Source organism: Protopterus annectens, chromosome 7.part0, assembly GCF_019279795.1.
Source record: "Protopterus annectens isolate FY-2018-M chromosome 7.part0, PAN1.0, whole genome shotgun sequence".
Lineage (NCBI taxonomy): Eukaryota > Metazoa > Chordata > Ceratodontiformes > Protopteridae > Protopterus > Protopterus annectens.
The window spans coordinates 1,555,337,052-1,555,351,988 of record NC_056739.1 but is presented as its reverse complement, the minus strand read 5'-3'; positions in this window follow the sequence as shown (position 1 = coordinate 1,555,351,988).

The window sequence follows — 14,937 nt, the reverse complement described above, 5'->3', positions numbered from 1 at the left end:
TAGTATAACAGGATATTGAAACAGGAAAACAATACTAAATATAAAAAGCATTCATTTTCATATATTTCTTTTTTATAGGAAAATTGTGTTTTATAGTTGATCAGACAAAGTGAAACAGATGTGTAATGCTTCGGCTGAAAACTCTTGCTCCTGTTAGAGGTTTTGTTCCATCCTGTGCTATTCTCTCCTCCTCCAAGGTACTTAATTGAAATGGTCTCGCTAAGAGTTGAAGTGAAGGAAGAATAAGCTTGAGCAGTTTAACTCAAAACACATTTCAATGTATTGCCCCTTTCAAAGAAATAAGAACAATAACTGAGGGAGAAAAAAGCTAAAGCTTTTGTCTTGACAGGTTACATCTGTGCCTTTTACTAGAATAATCTCTCATGAAAGGAATAATTCTGCATGTTTTTAAATCCACTCCGTATTTATTTCCAGACAGCTTTCATACTCTCAGAATTATGCTGGCAGCTCTGAAATTTAAGAGGAGAGATAAAATGGAACAGGTGACTAGATAGGCTTGAAATTAGCTTCACAGTCTGTTGAAACTCAAGCTGTTCTGCCTACCATCTTACATGACAAAAAAGCATTTTCACTTTTGTGCTGTACAACAGTATTTTGAGTCTATCATTAAGATATCATGTAAAAAGAATAAATAATATATATATATATATATATATATATATGTGTGTGTGTGTGTGTGTGTGTGTGTGTGTGTGCATGTGTGTGTATGTATACATACACATACAGATGAGTGTAACAACCAAAACAGTCAGGAGTTAGGTGTGATTGGGGGAAATACATGCTGAGTACAAAATTACTGTTATCTTTGAGAATTCCCTTTTTCCAAGGCATAGAAGTCTCTGAGTTAGTATGTATAAGTAGTGTTGCATGTGTGTGTGTGTGTGTGTGTGTGTGTGTGTGTGTGTGTGTGTGTGTGTGGAGTGGGGAGTTCAAACCCCTAAATACGTTTAATGTGATATAGGCTAAAGTGCTCACTATTGTGATATAAACCAAAAAAAAAACACTTTTAACTATAATGTTAAAATAAGCAATAACTGCATAAAAACATGCAGTATTCCTGAAGTTAGTAGAGAAATGAAAGGAAAGTTGTAGAGTTGTGTACTTTGCTGTTAGAGTTGCATACATATGTGTATGTTTATATGACATATATCTATAGCTATATCTATCTATCTATATATATATATATATATATATATATATATATATATATATATGTGTGTGTGTGTGTGTGTGTGTCTACATGTATATGTAGTTGTGTACATTATGGGTGCCCTTTGAAAGTGCAAGGAGGATAAATGTGCTCCTTTCCTGGAACAGCCCAAATGATGTAGGCGTGATTAGGGAGAATACATACTAGGTTCATGTAACAATGAGATCTGCAGTTTATTTTCTTTGTCTGAATCATATTTACATTTTTGTAGTTTCAGGACTCAGATCATCAAGTGTCAGACCTGTAGTACAGCAGTTATAGTTACATGAGTGTGTATATTTAAAAAGCCTAGAAAGGAAGGTAAATATATCTGTCTATATATATATATATATATATATATATATATATATATATATATATATATATATATATATATACATCTATATCTATATCTATCTGTATATCTATTTGGATCCCTATCAGTTGATCGTGATTTCAGAAACTAGAAATTCATAGGCTGAGACCATATGATCGAGTTTTTGAAAACATGAAGCTTTTGAATGGAGATTGCGGTACAATATGGTTTGGGAAATTTAACCTTTTCCTCAGTATAGTGCAGTCTTGAAGTTGGTATATATAATTTGCAGGGGGTGTGGGGGGTGCAGGGGTGTTTGCTCCTCTCTAAAACGTAAAAAAGGTAGATTGTGTTTTTTGTGGTGCGAGTACATGGAGGTGCTAGACAAACATAACACTAAGTTAGTGGATGAGTTTATAAAAGAAGTAAAAGAACTGGATATAATCATTAGTACGGACTTACTTTTTGAGTAATATCAAGTGGAGTATCATCAGGTTTTTAAGAGTATTGATAACCACATTACTAATATTAAGTTTCGTAAATTAAGAAAACTTTAAAGGGATCAGTATGAATATTCATCTAAGAAGGCGTATCCCTTGCCACTACTTTCTCAGGAGTAGAGCCATTGGTCTCGGGAACCTTTGACTTCGGCCAATAACAATCACACTACTGTGGAGATTATTAATATTGTTGAGGGGGCTGAGCAGGAAGCCAAAGCCCTTTTAGGTTAACCAGTGTTATGTCAGTCAGAACGGATAAAGGAAAAGGAGCTGAATCATGGCCATTTTCCAACTTTAAAACACCAGAACAATTTTCGGAATCATCCAGTAAAGGGTAGAACAAATTTATTAAGTAATTTGAATTGTGAGGAAGAGGAAATGCTTTGAATTTTACGACAAATGAAAATCAAGATTACGCAGCCCAATAATTGTGGGGGGGGGGTTGTGATTATGAATTCACAAGATTATGCGAATAGAATGTATGCTATTCTTTTTCGTGACACCTATAGTCAAGTTTCACAACATGAATGAAACACTGCATATGGTATAATTTCATTCCAACTTAGTGATATGCTTTTGGAACAATGTATCACTTTGTTAGACTTTAGATTTTTGAAAGTGAATGTTCCTACTATGTTTGGGTTGCCCAAATTGCACAAAGATTTGGTGGACCTTCCCATGCTCCCAATTGTGGATGCCTGCAATTCTGTTACTTCTACCTTTACTAAATTTTTGGATACTAAACTAAAGGATTTTTTGAAGCATGAACGACATCTATGTATTGATTCATGGGACTTTCTTAGGAAATGTAATATGCTGAAATTTGATCCAGCCTTTGTTTTTTTGACCATTGGTATTAAAGATTTGTTTTCATCAATACTTCATGATGTGGGCTTGAACTGGTTTCATGAATGCCTGTTTAGGAAGGGCTTATTGCAAAGCAATATTAGCCTATATGTGGAAATGATAGAACTTGTATTGACTAATAATTATATATTTTTGATGAACAATTATTTTTACAAGAAAGAGGTGTAGCAATGGGGGCAACTTGTGGCCCCCTATATGCTAATATTGTTATGTGTGAATGGGAACGAAGATTTTTGTTTGAACATGTTCTCTTTCAGAACTGTGAGTTGTATTTGAGGTACCTTGATGATTTATTTATTATCTGGAAGGGTGGTGGTAAGAATGATGTTGGGTTGTTTCTTGAGTATATTAATAATACCACTGAGTTCTTAAAGTTTTCCTATGTGTTGAATGACAATTATATTAGTTACCTTGACTTCAACCTGGCTAAGGACTTGGCTAATGGTAGATATGTATCTACCAATTTCAGAAAATTCACATATTCTAATTCATTTTTACACTTTGATAGTTCACACCCATTATCTCAAATGAAAGCAGTTGTCAAAGGGCAATTTGGTAGGGCTGCAAGAATGGAATCACTGTTTGAAGACTTCTTAAGTGACCGCACCCTGTTGGAATCTATGTTTATTAAAAGAGAATACCCAATGGAGTTTGTGAAGGAGATTAAAATGGAAGTGATAAATAAGCGATGTCGGTGGGGTCTATGTTCCTATTTTAATGAGCCTGGAAGTAAGTGATTCTTATAGACCTACTAAGCCCACTAACATGGTTTGTGATGGCAGTGTGGCTGCCCATGATGATGCTTGAACAAATTTCAGGTTGTCTTTTATTACTAGATTTACCACTGATTATAAACAGATCATGACATTATTTTTAAAAATTGGTCTGTGTTAGTTGATGATTGTGTAGTAAGGCAAAAAAGTAGTACTAAGCCTTTGGTTGTATATAAGAGGGGTTATAATTTGAAGAACCATGTGAAGAGACCACTTTGCCCAAATGACCTTAAAGATAAAAAGTCCTGCCAGATGTCCAAATGTGGGTGTTGCCATTTTTGCCCCTATAGTAATACTGGGGAACTTTTTGATACTAATGAATACCCTTTGAAAATCAATGGGAGATACAACTGTAATAGTTCAGGGGTAGTCTATGGGGCATTGAGCCAGTGTTGCCCATGTTTTGCATTAGGAAGACTGAGTGCAAGTTAAGGAACCATAGCTATGAACATATGTTCATAGGTTCATGGATTCATAGGTAGGTACTAGGCTATTGGCCCTAGGGCCTATACAAGCCTAGTCAAAAATGTACCCTGGCTTTTGCCACCCAAGAAAATTTTTTTCCTGTGCCCCTGTCAAGCAGAACCACAGAAGTGATCCCCGGGGTGAATTTCCTATTACCCATCCAATCATCAAGATTTTTCTTGAAGAGTGCTAATGAGGAGCTCTGTTTGACATAGATAGGTAGTCTGTTCCAGAGTATGGGAAGTCTCTGGGACAGGAATCTATCCCTCCAGGATGTTCTGTTTATTGTGGTGACAAGGTTTAGGTCCCTAGAGTGTGTAGCTTGGAGGGATTGAGATTTCTTTAAGTGGAGCATGTCCAACAGCTCTGGGTTTGACAAAGCTTTATATGTTAGGCAGAGATCGCCTCTGAGTAGGCGATATGTGATGGAGTAAAGCTGGAGTTTTTTGAGACGGTCTGCGTAAGGCATCTGTTTGAGGCCAGTAATCCTCTTTGTGAGGTATTTTTGCGGCCTTTCCAGTTGTTGTAGATGTCTTGTGAGGTACATACCAAAAGGGGCGTTGTACTCTATAATGGGTCTAATGAGTGATGAGTAGAGGGGAACAATGACCTCTTTTTTTCTGGATGAGAAACCTTTTGTGATAAGGTGTGCCACGTAGAAGGATTTCCTGACCACTTTGGCGATATGATTATCAAAGGAGAGACTACTGTCCACCTGTGTCCCAAGGTCTCTTATCACACTTTCAGTGTTAAGTAGACTACCGCCTATGTGGTAGTTCATGGGTGCAGAGTTTTTACCAAAAGGGATGACAATGCACTTTTTGGCATTGAGCTTGAGATCATGTCTTTGACACCAGGCATCTATCTCAGTGAGGCCCTTTTGTAGGATGTCCACATCGTTAGGAGTTTCAATTATGGCTCCTAGTTTGCAGTCATCTGCGAATTTAGTTAGCTAAAGACCTTCTGTGTTAGCCTGTACTTCAGAGAAGTAGATGCCAAACAGGAGATGACCCAGGACTGAACCCTGTGGTACTCCACTTGTCACTGGTCTGAAGTCTGATTTGGAGTCTGCTACTTTCACAGTGTGGGTTCTTTCAGTAAGCCAGCTGGCAACCCATCTTGTGACATAGGGATTTATACCTAGTTTAGTGAGTTTATCTATAATTCCAGAGTGGGGATGGTGTTGAATGCCTTGGCGAGATCTAGATAGGCTGTGTGAACCACCTTACCCTCATCTATGGCTTTGGTGACTACTTCAAAGAAGTCTATCAGGTTTAGGAGACATGATCTGCCTTTTACAAACCCAAACTGCGTGGGGTCCAGGGTTTGGAGATCTCCAATGTCTTTGTTTATGAGTTAAATGATGATACATTCCATGGCCTTGCAGATGAGGCTCGTCAGGCTAATGGGGCAGTAGTTCCTGGGGTCTGTTGTGGCCCCCCCCCCTTTGTGGAGTGGGATAACTGTAGTGGTGCACCATTCAATGGGCACAAAGCCTGAGGTGAGGCTATGATTGAACAGGGTACTTAGGTGGGGTGCCAGTTCATTTTGTAGTTCGTGCAGAAGGCAGCCTGGGATGTTGTCAGGTCCCATGTATGCTGTGTTCTTGGCTTTGGAGAGTGAAGTTTTTACCTGTGCAGCTGTGATTACAGGAACTTTGCATTCTTGTATAGAGATGGGCCCTTTAGGGGGTGAGAGGGATGTAAAGTTAGCACTTAACTTATCTGCCAGGATGTTGGTAATATCAGTTGGTTCTGTATATTTAGTGTCATTGTGCTGTAACTCAGAGTAGATCTGAGTGTTGCCATTGAGATTTTTGACATTGCTATAGAATGCTTTGTGGTATGTATGAGATAAAAGGGATGCATGAGATAAAAGGGAAAAAGATTACCAACGCCCTATTTCAACAATTATCTGACTTCCCTGAACACCAATTTAAGTTCATGGTGATTGAACAAGTGAAGCTAAAACCTAGGGGTGGCCCATGGCAGTGGTTTGGCCTGGGCTCAATGAAATGGCATCTACTGGATGTATCTTAAGGTTGAAAACACAATGTATATAATTACAGCTCTTTGTTCTAAAGTTGGGTAGATTTTCAATATTTTATTTAACAACATGAGTTTTATAAAATGTATTCAGGTTGTGTTTTCTTTTGTATGTGTTTTTCTTTAACTGTATATTGAGATGATGATATCATATGATTGTAGGTGTATTTAAAAGTTCATTTGGCCTTTTGGTTTTATCTGAAGAAGTCTTGTCATTGTTTGAGACAAAAGCGCTTAGAACAAATTTGGGAAACGTCCTTGCTTCTATATGGCTTTTCTGTGGTTTAAACTTTTAAAGTTGCTAGAATATTAGGTTTTGCATTAATGTGCATTTTTGGCAGAATATGAAGTCTGAAACTGAAATTTATGACATTATTTAGTGACTTCAGTCATTAATATTTGTCAGAAAACCACAAATTCTATGACTAACAGATGAAAAATATGAGGCACAAATTTGGGCATTCTGTACAATTCTGGACAGTGGAGAGGTATGGACAGAAGAGTTAATTAGTTGTCATATATATATGATGGGTTGGGGTGGGTGTGGAGGATGAGTGATTCAGTCCCCTTTTACAAAAAGTAGGGTAGCTGCAGAATCTGACATTGGAAAATGCTGTGGGTCGAAATGAAATGTTTTCATAAATTTGTACAACTGTTGACAAAAGAGACTTGTTTATGTAATCTGACCATTATACGCAGCTAACAATCTGCCACTTCCTCTCCCCATTGCATCCTACATGAGTTCTATGTTTGTCCTAATCCTTCTTGACTGTATCAGTAGTTCCATTGTTCAATAAGCATTCAAGAAGATCAATCTGTACATCCACTCATCTTTTCCTTGAAAAAGTTCTTCCTTGTGTTCAGACTAAAGTTTCATTCTTTACTCTGAAGCTGAGATTCCTTCCTGATCTCCAGCCCTTCCTTTCTTCTTAGTTTTACTCCTTTACACCTCCTACACCATCCCTTCACATTTTTAATGTATCTAGCCATTGTTGTCATCGTGTCTCCTTGATTCCATGCTTTTGAGTCCTAATCTTTCAAGTCTTTCATCACACTCAGAATATTTTCTTCCCCTTGCTACAGTGCTCACCGCCCTCTCTACCTTCTCAAGCAGCATTGTCTTCAGGTTCTTATATAGTTTGCAGAACACCCAGCAGTACTCTCATTAGAGCCTCACCATTGCTATGCATAATGTAAATATGACCTGGACTCTGTTTTCCACAGGGAGTAGACTTTTGCCACATTTTCCATTTCTGGTGGTCCACTGAGGCAGTCTCCACTAATACATGTTCTAGCTTCACCATCCTCCACCATTGCATACATCTTATCAATTAGTGAGCAGGGTGACTTTGTTCTCTATTTCTCTTAGCATGTCTGATATACAAGACTACAGTGCATAACCATCAGGACAGAACTAAATGGCACTCTACTGAACATTGGCTTATCCTGAAATAAAGATCCCCTGAATATTACACTTGTGAGGGATACTTTCACCTTAGATTACTCCTGATCACAGTAGCTTGCTTCTCAGTTTCCTAACTGGGACTTCATTAAACATGTTGCTGAAATCAAGGTGCACAGTGTTAACCAACATTCCATTATCATCCACTTCATTACATAGACATAAAACTGGTTTAAATTTATTTGGCAGGATCTTTTATTTGTAAATCCAAGTCAGCTGGTGTTCACAAAGTAGTTATCTTCCAGTAATGCCATCAGCATTATGGGTAGAAGTCTTGTCATTCTTCTTATGTTTCCTTCATTTCCTTAACTTTTTCTTGAACCTGTCTTCCTGTATAGGTCAGCCTAGTCACCTTTCCTAGTTACCACGGCCATCAGCACTGTTCCATTCATATCATGGTCACCTTCTTGTGTTTTACTTAGCAAAGACTTTAGCACCTCTGCCTCTTCTACCTTCTCAATTACTTCCCTCTCCTTCAATTTTAGCTTCTCTCTCTCTCTCTCTCTCTCTCTCACCTGTTTCCCACATCTTCCTGACTACAACAAAGCTGAAAAATTGATTCCGTCTTATCTGCTTTTACTTATAGTACTTGCAAGCTCTTTTCTTTTACCACTAATTCAGCTGCCTTTTGGCCTGATCACATTTGTGTTTCACTTTCAGCCTTCCTCCTTATCAGTTTACCCTTCCTGTAGGCCTTTTCCATATACCTTATGGTAATTTCTCCCTGCTTGCTGAATTAATGTGCTTTCTATGTCCTCATCTTGTCTTTTTCTCTTGATTATCATCCCCATTGTCCTCTCAATTTATTCTTTTAATTTGCTCCACAGCTTGATTACCTCTTCATGTATTTCCAGTCCTCTGTTTTCCTCTGTGCTGTACTCGGTGTCCATCTAATCTTCCCCACTGTAATTCAGGACCTAGTGTTTTAGTCTTTCATCCCTTTGTCTTTTAGATGATGGTAAATGGTATTGGTACATGGCCACTGCCTGCCAGATGCCCCTTAACTTCAGTTACCACTATCTGATCTGCACAGAATCACAGCTAGAAACTGTATTGTTTATGCTTGTTTCTGGTGCTAGATAGATGAATCTTTATAGGTTAATGGTCTCCATTTGATACCTTTCCCATCCCACCTTTGATTATGGTATTGTTTAATTTTCCTCTGGAAGATTGAGATCTGCCATAATCACCACCTCTACCCTCCATCCCCTTTCCCTGGCAATCATTCTACCTTCTTCTTTCCTGACTGTGCCTGAGTTAGTAGACAGCATACATCTGACCTCTCTCTCAGTCTTTGTCTTACATTTTAGCAGTCAGCATATTTCTTCCTATCCTGTATGTTTTTCCCATGGTGTCCTCTTCCCCCTTTTCACTGGATTCACATTTTATGCCTTCTGTAAAGTATAGCACTGGTCCCTTGTATTCATTACCAGTTTTTGTATTTCATATTTCTTTTCATCTCTTTTCCATCTTAGATTAATGGTAACTTTGCTTCATGGTATCTGTTCAGACTGGCTCCGAGCAATACATCTCCTTCTTGGTTGAGGCCGAGCTAGCCATTGCCATAAACCTCTTCTGTGGTTCATTATTCTCATTAGTTTCCCAATATTATTAAGTACACAGATTTTTGATTTGAAACAGACTATCTACCCTGCTTGGATTACTTCTGAATACCTAATAGAGTTAATAATTCTGTACGAAATAAATAATATTTCAAAATAGGTTTTTATTTTTGATTTAGGACATTTAAAGTTTGCTACTTCTATTACTATTTTCAGATTTTTTCTGTTTTTTACTACATAGTGATTAACTAGACATACAGGAATTGAAAAACTTCCACAATGAGAATAATATATATATATATACACACAATCTCATTCATCATTCTCCCTTTTCCATTCTTGAGTTTTCTCTTTTGTCATCCTTCTTTTCTTCCCCACGGCTGTTGGTCCACCTGTGTTGTTAAAGCCTTTTCTAACTGATCTCTGCTCCTTCTTTTACTCCTTTCTGACAGCCATCTTCTGCTGTTCTGAGTATTTTGTCTCCTCTTCCCAGATCTCTGTTGCCCAACAAAATGGTGCACTTATTTATAAGGCTGAAAAAGGTACAAATATAGAATGTCATGCCTGTTTCATGTTTAACTAGTTTGACTATGACTTTAGTATCCTTGGTTTCTCCTAACTAGTGAAAACACGTGTCCGCTCCTTCTAGTAGAAGGCCCACTCATTGGCTGCTTTCCTCAATTGTTTTGCCTGTAAGAGTATCCACTTTTATTGTCTTTTTTCCCAAGCAGTCAGAGGTTAATTCATTACTCATCATATAGTTCACACACCTCCATGGTTTTCCAGACTGTCTGTTGATAATGTAACTCTGATCTTTACTTAGCTGTAATAAGAGCCTTAATGCCTACAACACTAGACAACTCTTTAGTGCTGCAACTTGTCTTCCTCTCTGCTGCTATGGTCTCAGCACTGATGGTTCCATTTTCTTTCTTTCACTTCTGGATACCCATCTCTGCTCTAAATGATGCCTCAGCTGCAGTCCAAGAGACATACAGGCGTACAGTGCTGCTGGCTACTTTCTTGGCTTGGAGAGCCAAAAAATCTGTGAACATGTAGGGCCAATATACCTGATATAGTAATATGGATTTCATGAAATCATTAACAAAATCACTATTTTATTGCTTGACCATTAATAAAGTGAAAAAAGAACATTTGTCAACATCAGCAAAATAAAGCCTGGCGTGTTCATAACTCACAGCGAAAAGAGTAGCCATGGGGAAGTAATACTGAAAATGTTTGTCCAAAATGATGCAAACATATAGCCATCTGATGATTTTTTTTAATCTAGTTCATGAAAAATTCTAGTGAACCTTTCAAATCTAGCACAAATTTTGATTTCTCACAGTTACTGCAGAATACCAGTTTATAAAACTGATTGTTGTTTGAATCTAAAAACTGACAACAATTATTTAATTGTTTCCATGGGGTGCACTGAATAAGTTTCTGCTGTTTGTAAATGCAGAATTCAGATAGTTAGCACATTAGTGCATTTATGATATGCGTCTGGTACTAGGACAGTATAATACACAGAAAATCTTTGTACACTGACACTAACTGCCTGTGCCAATGACCTTGAAAAGCACTATCTTTATACAAAATATGTTACTGAGTATAGCCCTATACAGGAATGCTCCTTGAGGAAGCTAGGATGATCCACACTTGGGGAAACAGTGCTAGCACAAAATCAGTTGGGAAACTTCTAAGTACTAAGCAGCATTATTATTTAGTGTAGTCTCTGACATCCTAAATTGCAGGTTTCTCCCTTTCCCACTAAATTACTGATGCCCAGGTGAAATGGCATATAAGCACTACTGAGCTAGTATTGTCACCTAACGTCACAACACATGATCAGAACAGTCCTGCTGGCCTGCTGTCTTTGTGCTGCTATCAGGAATAGAGTGAATATTCATGCAAGCTAATGTCTACTCCCCAGATTATAATGAGTACTGCTAATAATGAAGCACTCTCCCTACTTATTCAGTGGACCCCATTGAGTTTGGAAACACTACTTCAGCACACCAATTACAACACTGTAACCCTAGAATTCTCACACCATGTTGCAGCAGTAATGGGGTTAGTGACAGTTACAGATCTCTGCAGTCTTCCATAACCGGTCACTGACTGAATATATAAAACACTTGTCACCGATATTCATATATGTTCCCTATGCTCTGTGTACTTCTCAGAGTGTGGGAGAGACTGTATCTTGCTATGGCTGGTTTCATTAATGGTAGGCTGCGGAACAATGACTCAGCAGGACAATCTTCATATATGAGCAGCTCTTAAAGCACTGTATGGAGGGTTGTGGTTAGCCAGGGCTTGATCTGTATATCCTATCTCTTTTCAGGGAACAGTAGTTTAAAAAAGGAGTAATGTGTTTCTGTGTTGAGGTGAAAGCAGCAGTATATTTGTTAAACTTGATGTCTGAATACTGCAGAGATGTGAATTACCACACATTCTTTTTTAAGGCAGGAGAGCTGTACCCACATGCCCTTTTTCAGTACAACCTTGTTATATGCAAAGGTACACAGTAATAGTGTACAGTATAAGAAAAACAGATCCACAATAACATTATTATGCTCTGTTGACAAAACATAGACTCAAAACTGTAATGCATGACCTAAAATGCTTATGCAAAGGACGCTAGTGAGAAATTCTCTGAACAAGGACTTGTATAAATACAAAGAGGCAGAGGATATTGCAAAGCAGCAGCACTTTGCCTTATGTTGAAGACTGAAGGAAGTATTTTAGCTAGAATGAATAGACAGCCAGAGTGGGATGGTGACTGACATCAATGGGGAAGAAATTCCAAAGCGAAGGACCTCTAGTGCATAAGGCATTTGTAGAGAGACTGAGAATATAGTAAAGAACTATTAGAGATTCATATACAGAATATGATGAATTGTTTCATTGTAACTAGCTGCCAAGTGGAACTATAACAATCCATACAAATTAGCATATGGAGTTGATGCATATGTGATGGGTTATTTTATGGGTGGCTATCCAACTTTCAGTGTCTGCAAGGCATTAATATTGACTCTTACTTGCCCCTCTCATGAATCTACACATTTTGTTTTGCTAAGCATGTAACTTTCCTTTGCTGAGAGAACTGATGTAAATCAACTACTGTTTAGTATGCGCATTTCGGCTTTACACTTCACATGCCACGTGAGCCATATGCATGTGAGATATTATGAACAGCAAGCTGTAGAATAATACAGCCACATTTTGAGTACACATGGACTAAGTTATAGAAAGGAATGTGCTACTGTAGGGCTTACAGAAGGTATTTACCTGTTTCACTGTTGGTTTGCACTTTGAAATGTTGTCATCTTAAATAAGACCAACCTTGGATAAACTACTGTAATCCATCATAACAAGACTAATGAAGTAAAGATGGCCAATCTTTTGAGTCCCAACATTAGACGTTACATGGCTATAATTACAAGAAGATTAAATGCAGATTTACTACAAACAGGTTTAAAAAATTACCTCATATTTTTAACATGTTATTTTATGACCCTTACTCATAAATTAAGCTGGCAAAAAATGTTAACACTTGGCAGAAAAATGTTTTGAAAACTAACTGTGGAGTCTCATTTTAAGTCAGCACTGAAAAACAGAAAAGATCCTCATAACTGACAACCGCACCTCCTTAATTGTCTAGCATAACTTAGACAAGAAGTCCATCAGAAAGCACAAAAGAAATCTCCAGATAAAGAGACAAATTGCCCTCTTAAATTCCCCCAAACAGATATGAGAAGAGAAAACTGCTTTATGACACTGTGTCTACAAATGACATTTAATGTGGTACAAAACTTTCTCTAAAAGATTTCCTTAAAGAATTTAGCAATCTCTCATTGATATACTCAACGCCTCCCACAGATCATGCATTGCCTACCCTGCTACCATTCATCCACTTCTTCCACTTCAAATGTATATGTCCCAAAGAAGTCTCTCTTTGCAAAGATATAAGAACCAGGGGTTTGTGTTGTCAGATCCAGAAGGGGTGTCAGTGGAAATATTTTCAAGCAGAATAGAGACTTCTTTGGGACATATACATTTGAAGTCTGTATTTTCAAGCAGAATAGAGACTTCAAATGTATATGTCCCAAAGAAGTCTCTGTTCTGCTTGAAAAGATTTCCACTGATACCCCTTCTGGATCTGACAACACAATCCCCTGGTTCATATATCTCTGCAAAGAGGAAATATGTCTTCCTCTCATCCACATATACAGTCTATGTCTTACACAAAACATCATGCCACAGATTTGGAAAACTGCTCTAATTAATCCCCCCAAAGCAAACCAAGCCAAAATATACCTCTTACTTCTACCCAATATCCATCCTCTCAATTCTGGAAAACATCTTGAAAATATAGTCTACACCCAACTGTCCCTCTAAATCCATCAGTACCACCTGCTCTGCTCAACACAACATGGATTCTGGCCTGGAAGAAGTACTACGACAGCAGTTTGGTCCCTAACTGATGACATCTTGCAAAACTCTGATAGTGGTCTCCTTACAAGTGTCCAATTTATTGACCTGACAAAGGCATTTGACCTCATTGACCATTATCTTCTCCATAGCAAATTAATTGAAATTGGTATGAGTCCAGATGCTGTTCCCTGGTCTAAAAACTTCCTCACTGACAGACACTTCCAAATTAAAATAGGATCCTCCCGATTAGAATCTGCACCTATTGACAAAGATGTAGCAAAAGGATCCATTCTTACCCCCTCATCTTCTCCATATTCAATAACAAACTTCCTTATGACCTCCCCCATCTCACACTTATCCTCTATGATGATGACATGGTCATTTACTGATCAGGTCACTCTTGCATCAACATTTAATACCAACTCCAGTCAGACTTACATGAAGTCCAACAATGGTTCATAGACCATCAACTACTTCTTATCCCCTGCAAGTCCCAAACTATGCCTTTTGGAACTCCACAGAAAATTCACCAAAAACCTGACTCTTTAACTATCTTTGACCTACACAAATATTCCATAGAGACAACCTCCACCTTCCAATACCTAGTCTGTAGCTGAACAGTTACTAAACTTCCATTTCCACATAGACAAAGTGAGAGCCAAAATAAATTCCCTTCTCTTTTGGGGAAAAAAATATCTTTCTTTTTTATCCCAACTAACCAGAGCAGCCATTGGCAAAGGAGTTCTCCTTTCTCAACCTGAATATGAGCTCTCAGTTTTTGCTTCTGTCTCCAAGAAAAACATTGCCACACTCCAGACTATCTCTAACATCAGCTGATTCATTACAAACTCACTTCTCTGTAAACATCACTGTATCATCCTAGAAAAAAAAATTGCTACTCATAAAACAAAGATCTAGCATATTTTTAGGATCCCAACTCTACAAACTACTCCAACTCAACATATTTATTCCACTTGCAGCTAGACTTCACAAAAAAACCTCCTCATACAACCTGAGAGACTACTCAACAGCCATACCAGCTGTCATTTCCCCTAGAACCAAACTTTACAGCACTACAAATGCTTTCTCCTCTGAGGCACCTACTCTTTGGCAGGTTCTTTCCTATTCCCATTGACATTAAGGAAACCAACACTTACTCTAAATTTAGAATGCAACTCAAAAAGCACTTCATCAAAGCCACATATTGCATAAACTGTCTCTTTTCTGAGTCTCTTCTCCCCTCTCAAGATTCATTGTAGATTGACCCACTTTAGAAACTAATGTTTATATTGTACAT